Source organism: Podarcis pityusensis (genome assembly GCF_964106645.2).
Source record: "Podarcis pityusensis genome assembly, chromosome: 1".
Taxonomy (NCBI): Eukaryota; Metazoa; Chordata; class Lepidosauria; order Squamata; family Lacertidae; genus Podarcis; species Podarcis pityusensis.
The window spans coordinates 52,008,913-52,022,904 of NC_138028.1; the positions used below are offsets into that span (position 1 = coordinate 52,008,913).

The following is a 13,992-nucleotide window of genomic DNA, read 5'->3' on the forward strand; positions in this document are numbered from 1 at the left end:
CTGAAGGCCACAATCCCATTGATGGGAGGGGGTACCCAGTCCCTGAAAATGAGGCCTTGCATTCCACAGCATTCTTGTAGCCCAGCTCCCAGTGAAGGATGGATGCCAGTCTGTGTTAAATGCCTCATTGCCCACTATTAGCAGAGATATGCAACAGGCAGATTGATTAATCCATTGATAAATGGAAATGAATCCTCAACCACATCTTACACTAAGGTAACCCAAACCCCCAGCCTGCTCCTGAAAATTTCAAAGAAATTTATACCCCAGCTCCGAAAAACCCCCTATCCCATGTTGTGGTGGGGTAAAGCTTTCTCTGAAACTAAAAGATGAAGTTGCCCTTTTTTTTGGTAGAATAGTGTCCTTTTGCATACATGCGTGGGACTTTGTTTTGGTAATTAGTCCCTGTAGTGCTCAGGTTCTTATTTGGTATCTCAGTACTATATAGGCACTGTGATCTGCTAATAGCTTCTTGCTCTAAGTTGAAAGTACACGCCCACTCCTCAGTATTTATTTAAGCTCTCTTGACAGACTTTCAGTCACAAAACAGACCAATTTAATCATTTAACTACTTTACTGAGTTTTTAAAAGTATAAACAATACAAATCAGCATATCACTAATGCAAGATAATTGGTTGTAAAAAAACCCCAAACAATAGTTCCAGACTTAAGGAATTGATTGTTATGACAAAATAAAGTTCCTGTGAATCACCAAAAAAAGAACATAATAGGACTGGATGAGAAAATAAACTTAGCACTTAAAAAGTATTAACCTTTTAGTCTTAAATGTATAATGGTGTGGTTAAAATATTCCTCTCAGTGTCACATTAGCAATCAGCAGAGATTTAAAAGAGAGAGAGAGAGGTTACAGTGCAAAAAGTTTTCTAACTGAATTAAAAGTTTAACAAAATGTCTCATGAAACTGGCCAAAGTTATTCACCGTTAAGAGAATTAGAGCAGTTTGGTTTTATTCTGGAGTGGTCGCTTCTGCCAGATTCAGAAACTAATTATTTCCCTGAATAGTCTTTATAGGCCAAAAGCACAAACTGATGATTTGGAATGTGAAATGTGAAACTATACTAACTGCCCTAAATAAATCAAACTTTGGAGTCTTAGGGTAACCTCACAGCTGTATCTATAATTTTCAACAATTTATATCTATTTATAATAAAAATTTATAATAAAAAGCCCCTCTAACTTTAACTTCAGTCACATCTATGTATGACCATACTGTGGGTCTGAGTAGAATCTCAGGACCCATCTGCACTATACATTTAAAGCAGTATCACACCATTTTAAATAGTAATGGCTTCCCCCAAAGAACCTGGGGAACTGTAATTTTTTAAGACCTCTGAGGGTTATTGGGAGACTGCTGCTTCCCTCTCAGAACTACAATTCTCAGAGTTCTCTGGAAAGAGGGCTTGCTTGATAAACCACTTGGGGAACCTATCTTGCACTCTTGCTTCAATGCTTGGGGCAACAATGGCTGAATGTCACACTCTATGCCTGTGCAGAGAAGGGCGCTCAGCTCTCCACATTTCCATATCAACCTGCAAATTATTATTATTATTATTATTTTTAAATAAGTCCTCATCATAATTCACCATCATTTTAATATGAGTTTCTCCTAACACGCACATATTTTGTATGCAATTTTGCCTAACATATGTAAGTGGAAGCAGCTCTAAAATGGAAAGTTAGAATGTCAGCCAAACTGGACCACATGTTTCAAGAAGTAGAGCAGGACACCCAAGGTACAGATGATGAGGTGGTATTCAAATACTGGAGAATGTTTGGCACATAATGATAGGATGAAGTGTGCTCTTCAATGTCAGCATGGGCTTGAGAAAGTAGCACGATCGGGGCAAAGAAATTGCCTGCTGACCCTGTTAGTTCAGCTGACTGTCATATATGTTGCATTTTACTACAAAAGTAATGAATGGGAACCAGGGAGGGTGCATTTGAATGAGGCCCCCTTATTTGGAGCCTGTGAATGAAGCATCCATAGGAAGATTCCTATGAATAAGCCTCTTTTTTGGAATAGCCACATCTGAAACATGCCTCTGTTTTCCTGGCTTGTAATTTAATTGAGCTACTTTGTTCAGAAGGAAGTATATATCTCAGCCTTAAATATGAGGTTCTGCCTTTACAGACCTACTACAGATAGCATATGTGAGACACAGTGCAATAGCCCTTTTGTCCCATCATTCATGCCTTTTGATGCTGCATTTACAATTGTAAGTAGGACAATTGTGCATTCCATGATTATAATTTTATTGACAGATGGGGATATAACAGTTATGTCTAATGCATCCCTAAGGGTTGATAATTGAACATAGATTGTGCTCTAGAATGGGGAGATTGGCCTTAAATGCATCTAAATCTCTTAAATGGACTGGGATGTGATGGGCTGGAAGGTAGAGGGAGGAGAATTATGTGCCAGGTATGAATATAAGATGCATTTTCCCTTTATCAGCCTGAGAGAAATTTAACACTTCCCTCTAAAGCCCTGCCATGGTTCACATGAATGTACAACAAATGAGAAAGACAAATGAGCAAGAGAATCGCTGCAGATTGCTTGATGAGCTTAGGGGCTCCTTGTTTGCTCTTTTCACCTTCACAGCTTATTTGTTTGTGAACTATGCCTCACTCAGGCCCTCCCCTCTGAAGCAAAGCTGACTTGCTAAACTGGATAAAACCAGCAACAGTTACACATCACAAGTGACACGCATAGTAACAAGGGGAAAAAAGAAAAGTCCATCCTTAAACTATGCCAAGGCCAGAAAAGGTGTAGCATGATATGGAGCCCCAACAGATGGGGCTAGATAAAGGAATTTACTTATCCCCCCCCCCCAAGGATGCAGTGTCATCGATTACATGCTGGTCCATTACGATATTGCAAATCTGATAGTGGACTTCAACCACTGTTGATGTCCATAAATTTAAACTTCGATTTAGAAACAACTAATTGTAATAACACAAAATTTTGCCAACACGAGCAAATGACCCAACTAAAATGGTCTCAGGAAATGAGTGTAGTGGGGCAAAAACTTACAGTTGATTTTAGAAACCAGATGCTGTCTAACCTAAAGAATATCAATTCTTGTAGTGACGTTCTGAAACCATATAGTGAAATTTTCAAAACATTTGAAGAGCTCAACACTCCACAAAATGTCAGGGCACTTAAATACAGAACTAGTCCCTGGTTTGACGATGAATGTTTTCAACTTAAAAAGAAAACTGTGCCAAATTTTCAGAGATAACCGTACTAAACTAGAACCTGTCTACCTTGATGAACAAAGAAAATATCGTTGGATTTTGGCCGAAAAGAAACAAAAATATGCTACCCAAATATAGTCCAAATTACCTGACTCCATCCAAAACAAAAACAACAAAGCGTTTGGGTTGTTAGTGTATGGAGGCCTGAAAGCTGGTGACCATTTAGTTGTTCCACCAATTACAGAATCCAAATGGACCCAGTATTTCATATCCATATTTAATGACCTGCAGAGTGAATTGAATGGAAAGGAGACCAATGATAACAAACAGTGCCGGACACTGTAGAACATATTCTTTTCTACTGTCCACTGTACAATCAACTACATAAACACGTGTTATCCCCTTTTTAGGGTAGTTTAACATCATGGTACAATGAAAATATCAGAAACCTGTCTGATATTAACCCGAAGGTAACTGCAGGCATGGCTGAGTTTCTGTCAATAGTATCTCTTAGAAAGGCACGGTTTAGCGAGAACACACTCCAATGAAAATTTCTGTTACTATATATCTTATATGGCTGTTTCTTTGTATATATGTTTTGGAAGTCGAATGGACTTCCAGAATGTATTACGTTCGAAAACCGAGGTTGTTTTAAGATGGTCTAGATCTGTAATGCCTAAGAAAGGTTTGGAGAACGAAAGATATGGAGCCCATAATTTTCCCCTCAGCTTCCCCCTGCCCTTTTTATATATATTTTTTTCTGCTCTCTCATCTTCCCTGTTAACCTATGGTTTAATTCATAATGCAGAAGAAGAAGAGTTTGGATTTGATATCCCGCTTTATCACTACCCAAAGGAGTCTCAAAGCGACTAACATTCTCCTTTCCCTTCCTCCCCCACAACAAACACTCTGTGAGGTGAGTGGGGCTGAGAGACTTCAGAGAAGTGTGAGTAGCCCAAGGTCACCCAGCAGCTGCATGTGGAGGAGCGGAGATGCAAACCTGGTTCACCAGATTATGAGACTACCGCTCTTAACTACTACACCACACTGGCAAATCCACTGACTGGAAAGGGAAGTGGCTGGCTTCTGTATTAGGTTGATGCATCAAGGAAAAGATGGAGCAAATACAAGGGAAAGGTAGTTTGTAGGTGACTGGGTGCAGAGAGAAATCTTAAGGGCCTATTAGGTATTGCAAACACTGATGAAAGCTACTCATGGCTTTCCAGTCTTCTTTGTGTATTTGATTTGTTGCCCAACACAACCTGTAGCCTTCAGGATGGATAACACTAAAAATAAATAAAAACAACTAGTTAAAACAGGTAACTTGCAAATGTCAAAGCTTATCAAACCATCAGAGACCAGTGAAATAAAATACTTATGTTGCTTCCAGAAATTGCTTAGGTTTGGCCTGTGCAAATCACCCAGGAAGGGTATTCCACATTCATGCATTAAGAAGTTTTCTTAGATTTGTGGGAGTTTTTGGAGTGGTGGTGTGTGTCTTGGGAAGTTACTACCAAATAAATTTAATAAAATGGTAGATAATGGGGAGATTCCCAACAGACAACCCTAGAAGACAGGAAGGAAAGTATTTGGTATAGATTTTAATAACCGTCTCAATATGAGATGGTTTGGGAAAGGTAACTACCCCCCCCCAATAGCTGGCTTTAGAATGTTGGGATGGACATGTTATTCAAAGTTACTTGAGAGAATTAATTATCAGAATGTTGGTAAGGAAGTATTAGAGAGTTAATTTAAACAAGGAATTCATGCCAACCATTCCATCAATCTGCAGAGCAGAGGGAGAGAAGGGAAGCAGGGCAATTCCATTGCCTCTGTTGAGACACTAGCTACAACTTGTTTTTCACCATAACCTAAGAGTGTCCATTTTTTTATTGATCTGTAAGCTGCTCTGGGAGCCTTTTTGGCTGAAATGTGAGTTAATAATGCTTTTAACACCTACTGTATATAAAATAAGCTGTGAGCAATAATGAAATGACTGTGATATTCTTATGGATGATGGATGTTTTCATGTTTTTGTTATCTTAATTTCTCTGTACTCTGTCAGTCTGTTCCAAAAAAAATTAAAAAGAGGTGCCCTCTGTTTATCTCAGAGGCTTCAAGTGGGAAAATTGAACTCTGCGGTGTGGGGTATGCTGGGTCTAAGCCATTTGAGGCTTTATAGCTCACAGCCAGCACCTTGTCCTGAAATCTCCTTCTGCAGCAGATTTTACTACCCTCTTTGCACATTCTTAATTCAAATGGCTTGTGTTCTCTCCCAGTTTCTTCTCACAATGATCTAAGCAGTCTATAACTGGTCTCAAGGCAATTATGATACAAGCACGAGTTCTCTGAGGAACAATGGCCACAAACGTGTATCAGTTAAATAACATTTCCACATGGGTCCTATTCATGATAAGAAAAACTGGTGGAAATCAGGAATCATTTATGGTGGCTTAGAGAAAAGAGAAGAAGCTTGGGGGGGGGGCTCCCTCTTAGGGTGTCCTGGCTGGCACAGCCCCCTAAAAAACACTATTTATGCCCAAATATTAGACAGAATCAGTGATTAGTTAGCTGGTAGAGCTGGTTATTGCTAAATTTGTCCCAGACAGCATAAAGTAAGATGTCATGATAGTTATATTCCTCTCTTTGTTTTCTTGCTATCTGAACAGGGGTAGGGAAAGAGAATGGCTTTTAAAGGCATGCTTGGAAATAATACTTTATAATCCTATGAATACAAAAGGCAATGAGATGAAACTGGTGTCATTACCACAGTCTGCAGACTCCCCGATAGTCAGTGCATTATATCTCTGAAGTGAAAAATGTGCTGCGATTAGGCCAGTTTATCTCCAGCGACTAAAAATATCCACATCTGTAACTACATATGTTCTCTCTGGAACTGAGAATTAACTACTTTCCAACATTTTGCCTTATTAAAAGTTCTGCTTAACTCCGAAGTTTGAATATTCCTATACAAGCAACAACTTTTGTTCTATTTCTTATTCCATGGGCCATAACGTGGCAACAATGGGCTATATTTAATGAGCTCGGGTGGCCTCTTTCAACAAATTATTGCGGAAGAGTGGGGTTTGATGTGAAGGAGACTCTTTGGAGCTTTTGACGATCCCTGAAATCCTAGCAGCGTTAGAGAGCTGCTGCCACCCACAGACAGTTATTAGTATTACAGGCAAACCCCAGGTTTAGTAAGCGACAGGTAGGTCTACTTCCTTTGGTCAAGCAAAATAAAGAAAGATGAGCAAACAGATGTATACTATCTCTTGCAAAAAATACCTGTCTCCTGACATAAGTGGCAGTATGCTCATCTGTTTGCCAAATAGCTAAGGAGGAGCTGGGTGAGGACTTTAAATGACCCAATAGTCCAAATAGTGGACTATATGGTGGTTATAAGGCAGTCTCTGCTAGGGATCATATACATAATGTTTAAAAGAGAGAGGGGGATCAGTTTTTAAGGTAACTGAAGCATGCGTGGCTTGCACTTTCAATTCAAAGCAAGCAAAGTTCCTGCTCAAGACAGGCCATGTATTAGGAGCGTGATAGAAAGCAAGGCTATAAAACCTGGTTAGGCTTCTTAGTCCAGCATTACAAGGCTGCATTGCTGTTTGTTGGCCAGCATCCAGGCTTCAGAAGGCTCACCAGCAAGTCTGGGCATGCCACGCCCCTAGGAGGTGCCCTATCCCACCTTGGTCAGCAGGCAGCCCTTCCTGACTAGTCCTGTGTCTAAACTTCTCTGTGGGTGCCTCCAGATGTTGGAGGGATTCAAATGGATACTGGGAAATTTAGGTTTGCACAACTACCGTGGATTAAAGTGCTCTGTCGCAGTAGTACAACACACCCGCTGTAAAAAAAGAATCTTACTTTTTGTGGTTAGGAAAGTGATGAGGAAATGCACTGGAATGTGTGGAATGAATGGGTGATTAATGGATAGGTGTATAAACTCCCCACAACCAAATCAGGGTGAATGCTTGTTGTCATATAGCCTCCCTACCAGCAAATTGAAACCAGGTCTCTATACTGCCAGGCATCATCTAACCTCTGTGGAAAGATGGAGGAGAAATTCATTTCAGTTCACCTTTAAAAGCAAACTTATCAAAGCTTCACTTTCCAAAAATAAGAAGCCAACCGAAACACTGCCAATTCAAAATTCACACTTCTCTAAATTTTGCAATGTGGTTCTGCAGCCAAGAAAAAAGTGTACAAAAATGCACACAGTGTTGTAAAGCGCTCACTTAATGTCTACATTAGTGAAAATAGCATACAAAAATGTCTTACATTACGGAACTTTGCTCCCTCCAGCCAGTGGATCTGCAGGTTAGGATTGCAATGTTAAAGAACAGAGATTCATTTGTGGACTGTTTGTGTAAGATTAAAGCTGCAATCTTAAACACAATGAATAAGACCCATCAAACACAATGGGATTTGCTTTTATTTATTACCTGTTGTTGTTTTTTAAATAGACATAAATAGGGTTGCTACAAAGTAAGCAGTATTTATCTATGCGGCGCTTTTCCATGCAGCCTATTAAAAGCAAGGAGGAGATTGTGGAAGGAGAGGGCAGAGTAGCAAAAAAGCAACAACCAAAGTTCATGGAATGAAACATTTTTGTTTTAAAGCATGGGAGTCTTTAAGCTCGGACTGTACTTTCAAGATAAGAACGCTACTGGGCAGGCAGCACCTCAGGCTGCTGCAATGGAGAGTGGGCTGGCTGCTTGATAACACCACAGACAGTCCTATTTCTGCCCCATTTCAAAGGAGCTGGGTCCGAGTGACTGGGTCCAAGAGGGAAAGTTGGAAGAACAAGCACATGTGCACACACACACAGAGAGAGGCAACATCAGAAGAGGCAAGACTGGAAGAACAAGCATGTGTGTGTGGCCAACACACAGGCAAGATCAAGGAGCAAGCGCACACATCAAAAAATTGGTACTCATGAAAATTTATCAGTATTTTAGTGCACATTTATCTCAATATACACATTCTGCCGGCAATCTTGCATAACAAGCACATCTTTGCAAAGGCTTGGATTGGACAGAAATGTCCCTCTGCTGGCAGAGGGAACTCTGGCAGCAGGGGCATCCATCACGGGGCACTTGGACCTTGTAGCCTGCAGAAAGATCCATGGGCACAGATCTACCCCCGTCCACCAGTGGCAGGTCCCAAAACAGGGTGTTCCAGAGCAGGTTTGCTGGAGCCAAGCATTCCCTCAAGAAGCCCTGGGATCAGGACCACTAGCCACCAACCATGGAAGACTGGAGTTGGCATGGTTATTCCTCACCACCATCACCAGTTGGCTTACCAGCTGCTGGAAACCACAGGAGAGGCGAGTGCTCTTGTGCTGTGGTGCTGCTTGGGGGTTACCCACAGGCATCTGGGTGGCCACTGTAAGAACAGGATGCTGGACTAGATGGGCCATTAGCCTGATCCAGCAGGCTCTTCTTATGCTCTTATGGGCAGCAGGATTCAAAAGCATAAAGATCCGCTGGGACTCTTACCAGGAAAACCTGCACACACACACACACACACACACACAGAGAGAGAGAGAGAGAGAGAGAGAGACCGACCTTACACCCTAGACAGTGTGAGCCAGCAGGGTCTGGAAGTAGTGGACTGTTTGCCACTTCACTTCCCTGATTTAGAATTGCTCTGTTAATCTCTTCCAAACGTCTATAGTAAGACTGTAGTGAAACGGACAAGAGGGATTCAACACTTACGTTTGAAAAAAGGAAACAAAAAGTGCTTGGTTTTTTTTAAGGCAGCAAAATTAGGTTTGTATTGGAGATCTCCATCTACTAGTAAGAAAACGGTAAGCTAAAATCATGAAAACAATGTTTCCTCTATTAGTAAAGAAACAGCAGATAAGAAAGCTGGCATGAAGTGATTTAATATCTCATCCACTATCTGGCTACGTAAAATAGTGCAGCGATGAATGAAATGGCACGATGATGTTTTGAGGTTGTGTGTGAATTTACTTGGGAAGGAACCGCAGGTGGATAAACTTCAGGTGTGTCATGAACTGCTGGCATTTTTCCTTTTTATACAACTAAGGCTGCACTCCTACACCCATTTACCTGGAAGAAAAGTCCCATTGAACTCAATAGGACTTACTTTTGATGTGACATGTACAGGATTGTGCTGCAAGGCAGTAATCTTATGTATGCTTACTACAGAGGAAGTCCCAGTGAATGTAGCAGGATTAAACAGGTGTAGGATTAGGGCCAAAAGGCTGGTCAGACAGCAGTCAGATCAGGGTCACCCTGTGATCCCATGCATGCTCCCAATTGGGCAGGACTTGTTTATGAGTTCGTTTCATTTATGAATTGCTTCCTGTGAAAGATCTTGAAGGGATCTAATGACAGATACATATATAAAACGTTTTCATTTTTGAAAACAGTAACAAGGTCATATAAAATCCATTTCAAATCCAATACAGAAATGTCAGCTGTAAAAGCTTGTCCAAAAAAGGAAGGCCTTCAACAGGTGTGAAAAAGAGGACACAGGTGGCATTTATCTCAAATGTAATGGGAGGGCATTCCAAAGGATATGTGCCACTATACAAAAGCCCAATTCCTACATTGTATGGAACAGGCCTCCTGGTGAGATGGTATCTGCAGGAGGCCTCCTTCTGCAGACTGCAGTGATCAGTTAGGTATAGCATTAGTGAGGTAATCTTTTAAGCATCCTGGTACCAAACTGTAGGTGGTTTTCTACAGCACCTTGAACTTAGCCAGGTAGCTAATTGGCAGCCACTGCAATTCTTTCAGGAACAGCAGTGTGATGCCAGTAGTCTACCCCAGTGAACAGTTGAGTTGCTCTGTTGTAACTTCTGGGCTAATCTCAAAAGTCCATCCTGGAGGCTACGAGCACATGGTATCAACTGGTAAACCTGGACCAGGACTACTTAATGCTTCCCCAGCTAAAGAATAGCATGCCACCATGGGGAAGAGTTGTTGGGCAAGATTCAACCAATGGCTCCCATAAGTGGAAGCCCATGCAAGGATTGTCTCTTGGGCAATGGAACTTTCCTCCTCTTGTGCCCCACCCCCAAAAAAAAATTGGCTCAGGGAGTAATTGGGAAAGTTCCCAGAGCAGCATGCAGGAGGAGGAAAGGTGGAATTGCTCTCACTGGGACAACGCTGATGGAGATTTGACACAGCACAATGCTGGATTTGTCCCACTCAGCGTAGCTTTCTACTTGACCTTATAGGATGGTCATGTCCCTTCCTGAACAGAAGAGGGTCTTCTGCCTGAAGGGATATCCAAGCTATGTCCAGTTTGAAGATAAAGTACCATAAGAAAGAAGATCTGGAACCTTGACGTTGTCCATCAACTGGACAGCAGACTGGGTAGGCAGACTGGGGTCTCTGTAATGTATTAAGTGGCCACACGTTGCATTTCTAAGTGCAGAGAAATTGGGCTCTTTTGTTTGTTTTGAGACAGGGAGGTGGTCTAGGCTACTTTTAGGGCTTTATGTAGGTTAAGCGAGATAAAACCCATGCATGCCATTCATCCTGCTGCCCGACTCAAAAACAAATTGGTGACAGATGCAGATTTTGCATGGATTATTTATAAAAGGCAGTCGGTGATATTCAGAAATGTGTAGTATTTGACAATAGGCGGTTGTCAGATTGGAAAAGATCTGTATTTAATTTAGGGAGAAGGAGGCCAAAGAGGGAACGGGTGTGGTTAGAGAAAAAAGGTACTGGGTAGGCCATTTCAAAATGGGTCCCCTGTCATCTCAGGCTCACGAAATCCTGGATCCAGCCTTGTCTAAACAAACAAAAAGAGCTACCATGGCAACAATCCCTCAATTTTACGCCCTTGGCCCCTCAAGCTTCATAGCTTGCATTCGTGGGAGAGAGAAAAGAACCCAACAAGCTTAGATACCTTTATTAAGGAAAAAGGCCTTAGAGGGATGAGCAATGCATTGAAAAGATACAGTTTATAAAGCCAGTCTCCCTTTCCTTTGTCAGGATTTCGGTCCACACTAAACGTCTCAGGCATAAAAAGATGTTTTCCACATGGTATCAATAGGCAAACCTCAAAGAAGAAGAATATACAGCTGCTAAATTAGCCTCCAATGGAATTTGGGTTGGTAACTCGCATTCAACACCAAGCAGGACCGACACATTGCGGCAGAGAAAGGTAAAGGGCAGCCTCCACATTGCCGCTTTCTGCCCCCCCCCCCGGCAGCCTGGTTTACCGTATGTCACGAAAACAAAATCCAGGAACCTGTTTTATGCTCCTCTCATTTACATGGTTGTTATTGCTCATTCAAGCCGTACCACTCATGTGATAGTGTTTATTTCATCTGTCACATGGAGGGAGGAATTGGATTAGCTCTTCAGAGCAGTTTAAGCAATAATGAAAGGCAGAATGAATTTCTAGGCCATTGGAGGCCAACTTGGGAGTTATTATAAAGCTCTTACTATCCAGAAGCCTGGATTACGAATGAACCTGAATCTTCTTGGCTTTATGGGGAGGGTACAAGCACGTGCAATTCCCATTATGTACACCATCTTTAATAGACCAGACAATGCAAAAATGCAGAGACGCCGACAAGGTTCTTACTCTGAGGCAAGATTTAGATTTTATATTTATTATGAGCATGTACATTGTGTGTTCCTTTAGTTTAGGGAAACAGCAGTACAAAAGATTAAGCACTCCTCTTTATGGAGTGAATATACAACTCTCCCACTCTCATCAGGGAATCTGCAGTGCTTACTGGCTATATTTAGCAAGGCTATCTCAACCCTAGCTAACCCAAAGCAGTGTGAGAGTGCCCAAAAGGAATTAGTTTTGATTAAAGTATATTTTAGTTATGCAAACAATTAAACACAAGGAAAAATATGCCCAACTATCATGGACTTTCATATAAGCTGTTCAGCATTTCAGCATCATCTACAATTTGAAGTGAGGTGTCTTTGGTACGCTGATGACATCAAGCTCTATTTCTCAATTTCAGCAAATTCATATGGTGCGGCAGGAATGCCAAACTGGTGTTTAGACTCAGTAATGGGCTGGATGACGCTTCCTCCAGACCAGATGGAGATATTGCTAGCAGTGGCTCATCTCATCTGGGAGGGAGTTCTCAACCTATTCTGGATGGGGCTGTACTCCCTCTGAAATATCTAGGTATCCAGTCTAGAGGGTGCTATCTTCTGGGCCCCTGTTTTTTGAGACCCAAATGCAGAGCACAAAATGTCTTTCAGCAACTCCCTCCTGGACAGAAACAGGCTGGCCAGTTATTTATGTTCTGACAACAGTCCATTTAGACTACTGTAATATGTTGCGCTTGGGTCTGCCTTTGAAGACTGTTCAGAAAGTAGACTGCTGTTATATGCACATTCCCAAAGGCTAGACTTGAATAGTTACAGAAAGGGAACAGTTCCCCCATATTCAGTATATCTTCCTTTCCAAACAAATGCAATTAACCAACTGGTATGGACATGCTGGGGTTGCTGACACTATAGTAAGCTATGCCTTTTTACACCACTACTTTATGGGTGTTAGAGGACAAGTAGGTAGTAAGATAAGGTATTGGAAAACATTCAGCTCCTCCAAGGCCTTCCCCTCATCCCTGTGCAGGTCCATAGACCTCCATGTTCCTGCTGTGTGATAACACATTTATAGGTTGGTCATTTGGGAAGTGAGGAAGCGGGGGGGGGGGGTGTTTCCAAGAGAAAAACATAGGGAGATGAGATTCATCATGCAGGCATATATAGCTTTCCCCACTGTTGGAGAACACAGTATCTGAATAAATTTTCTTTTGTTGCTACCTCATAATGCAAGTTCTCTAAGTGACCTTCAACAATTAGGTTCAAAGCTAAATCAAAGCACAGCATACGATAATGCAAAACAAATACAATACAAAAATCACACAGCAAAGAAGACAATAAAAGCATACAAGTTTAGTAAGGCAGCCTGGTCTCACAACGGGTTTAAGTGTTGTATTACAAAATTTTTTTTATACTAGCCTGAAATCCATTTTTGAATGTAGTGTGGTTTCATGCATTATAAAAAATGTAATTAAGAAGAACTAACCCTTCCAACAAACTATGACTAAAACACAGACCAGTTGAAATAAAACAGACATTCAGAGATGGGAAGTGGAATTAAAAAAGGAGCTACAGGTATTACACGAATAGATATTACAAGGTGTTAAAAGGCCTGGGAGACAAGGCATGCCTTTGGCTGGCACCAGAAAATATTAATGTAGGTGCCTGTTGAGCAACAAGGCATTGCTGCATTTGCTTTAGAATCTACTATATATGCTTTTTAAAAATTATTTGTTTGTGCACCATGCATTTCAACAATTCTTAAGATTCCCCAACTTTTGCATGATGGTTCCCGAGATCCAGAATCAGATCTTTGTCTGTGGTGGCATACAGTTCGATGCCATTCTGAATCAAGATGGAAGACTAAACTTTCCAAAAGTGCACTGAGTTTTTGGTTTCTCAGAATTCCCGAGCGACACTGGTTATGAGGCCAATAGTGATAGATAAACTCAAATGCAGCTGTTCACACACAGACACAAAGCTCTGTTTTAACAGTTGCTTCATTTTGGGCGGTTACAATTTTTCTTCCCACTCTGCTCGTCTTCGCTGAAAGCTGTGGATGTTCTCTATCTCTAACATCACATTCGAGCTCCCAAAATCAATGGCCCCTTGAATGCTTTGAGTGTAGTGCAAGGCTCGGGCAGGAGCTGAAGGATTATACCAACAGGAAGATAACATTATCGCTGAGCTACAGGAGGAGAAA

At 41.4% G+C, this 13,992-nt stretch overlaps 1 protein-coding gene across 4 annotated transcripts in view; it reads right to left on the reverse strand.

Moving 5' to 3' along the window:
* The window catches only part of LOC308475294 (transmembrane protein 263-like), a 331,410-nt gene that overhangs the window by 120,945 nt on the left and 196,473 nt on the right, over positions 1-13,992 (reverse strand). The window lies entirely within an intron of this gene.